This window comes from Ursus maritimus, unplaced genomic scaffold (assembly GCF_017311325.1).
Source record: "Ursus maritimus isolate PB19 unplaced genomic scaffold, ASM1731132v1 scaffold_5, whole genome shotgun sequence".
Lineage (NCBI taxonomy): Eukaryota > Metazoa > Chordata > Mammalia > Carnivora > Ursidae > Ursus > Ursus maritimus.
The window spans coordinates 80,841,859-80,844,251 of record NW_024426663.1 but is presented as its reverse complement, the minus strand read 5'-3'; the positions used below and the strand labels follow the sequence as shown (position 1 = coordinate 80,844,251).

General features: G+C 44.5%; 1 non-coding gene across 1 annotated transcript; it reads left to right on the top strand.

Moving 5' to 3' along the window:
* The first annotated feature begins 1,182 nt into the window (after positions 1-1,182).
* TRNAE-CUC lies at positions 1,183-1,254 on the top strand. The gene has a single exon. It is a non-coding gene; the product is annotated as a tRNA-Glu (tRNA).
* The last annotated feature ends 1,139 nt before the right edge of the window (positions 1,255-2,393 follow it).

Below are 2,393 nucleotides of genomic sequence, written 5' to 3'. Positions count from 1 at the left end.
CAGGCGTTTGAAGTAGAATTCCCCCCTTACCCTTGATGATGTTTTTTTCTCTTACTAATTTTCCATCCACTGACCCCCATCTGGTCCCTTAGCTATAAAATTTCACTTTTCTTTTTTGTATTCCGAATTTGAGTTCAATTTCTCCCCACCCCACCCCTCACTGCAAGACCCCGTTGCAGTGGTCCTTACACCTAACCTGATAGCCGCCCTTAAATAAAGTCTTCCTTAACAGTACTTTTAATAAGCGTCATAAATAAATACTTTTTTCTTTAATAGTTAGAATAATCGTTTTCTTTAACACTTTTCCCCCATTATCTCCAATCATGGCTGTGCGACTTGGCGGAGGCAGAGAAGCGGATCTTGAAGGATGGGTGGGTGTGCCAGGGAGAGTAAGGCAGAAATACCTAATAATAACGAAAACAACAGCAGCAATCGCTTGCCACTTACTCCATGGCGAGTATGTTTCCACGTGCTTTCCATGTATTAACCGGCTTGAGTTTTACCAGCGAGGGCCAGGGATGAGTGGCGGAACCCGGCGTCTGGCAGTGGCAGGTCGGGGCGCCGGGCAGCAGCCAGGATTTCGCTTTGCCTTCGCCGCTACAGTTTTCCGCCTTCCGTGGGTCCGACGCCTGCGCAGTGGTCACGAACCCTTTTAGTTTTCCAAGGGGTTTGCGCTTGCCTCTTGTTTGACTGGTTCAATTCCCTGCCCGGAAGACGAAGGTTGGACAGTCCCGGGTGCAGAAAAGACCCCTCATTCTTCAAGATTCTAGGCGAGCGGCAGGCAGGAGCGCGGCACCCAGCCCGCGCGGCGCGCCAGACTCAAGGTGTTCACCTTCCCTGCGGGCGTTCTGGTCTCTGAATAGAGGCGTGGGTTCGAATCCCACTTCTGACACATGCTTTTTGTTTCCTTCCCTTAAAGGACCCCAAAACCATCCTGTGTCTGCTGTTGGGTTGGTTGTTTTTTGGGTTTTTTGTTTTGTTTTGTTTTTTTCCGAGAGGGCAGCCATACTCAGACTATAACGTCGCCGCAGTCCTCCATTACCGCTTTTTCCGGATCTGCAGCGGCTGCTACTAGAAGGAAGAAGAAGTTTAGGCACCTAAAATTTAGCCAATCTGTTTGCGCTCTCAGTGTCGTGCACCAGAAATTTATTCTAGCTTGTTAGATAGTGTGCAAGTAGGTCCTCCCTGGTGGTCTAGTGGTTAGGATTCGGCGCTCTCACCGCCGCGGCCCGGGTTCGATTCCCGGTCAGGGAAAGAACTTTTTCCACTGGAAAACTTCAAACTATGTCTGGTAGCTTTCTGTTTTGGCAGAAAGTAACTATAAGTGAATGGTACTACGGTGAATGAACGCTGGCTGTGTGTCTGGCAGTGGCATATACCCAGGATGCAGGCAGCACTGAATGATGCGAAAAGATATCCCTGGGGCTGGCTCGTGCCTGGGGTTAAAACGTCTCTGCAGGTGTCCAAAAGACATTTAGAACGGGACCTGTCACCTAGAGGGGTTTCTCAGGAGGGTCTTAGCTTCTCACGATGACTCAGATAATTGTTGCTGGAAAGAAGTCTGGTAATTCTCACCCATTCCAACATCTACCTTTTTTTTTTTTGAAGATATGTTTAATAATTAAAATACTGACACAACACCGGTGTTCTCTCTACCTAGATACAACATTGGTTAATATTTTGCGGCATTTCTCTCTCTCTTTCTTTCTCTTTCTTGCAACCCCAGCTTGCCACCCATGTGAAAGTTGCAGACATCATTACACTATTCAACATTAACATATCACCATATGCCAGTTCACATTCAAATTTCTCCCAAATGTTCCCAAAATATCTTTTATACTTTCTTTTTAAAGTTTTTATTCTAGGAATTTTCACTATTTTTCTATTGTAATTCCTATGGAAAATAATATATTGTAACAATAAAAACAGTTAAATCACATTTAACTTCTATCTTCTTAACATGTGTATAATATTCTGAGTCTCTATACCTAATTTATTGTTTTTCAAAGTAGTCGTTTCTCCTTGGGCTCCTTTTCTAGACCTCCAGGCCAGAGCTGCAGTCAGGTACACTCTACTTCCCTATTAGTTAGAACCTGGTTTCCCAGACAGCCCCAAATCTTGCACAAAGAATTTTACTTCTGCTTTACTGTGTTCTAGTAGTTGCTTTTGTTGTTGTTGTTTGGTTGTTTGTTGTAATTTAGCCCACTATGGAGCAAGGCGTAGTGAATGATGAATGGCTAAGTAAGTGGTCAGGTTGATGAGTAAGTCCTGACCACACCTTTCCGGCTAAAGGCAAGTTGCTTATCCTCTCTAAAACTTAGTTTTCTAACCAGCAAAACTGGTCAAAGGATGAAGAAGAAAGAGAATGAAATTCTATCTAACCTCTAAGTTTA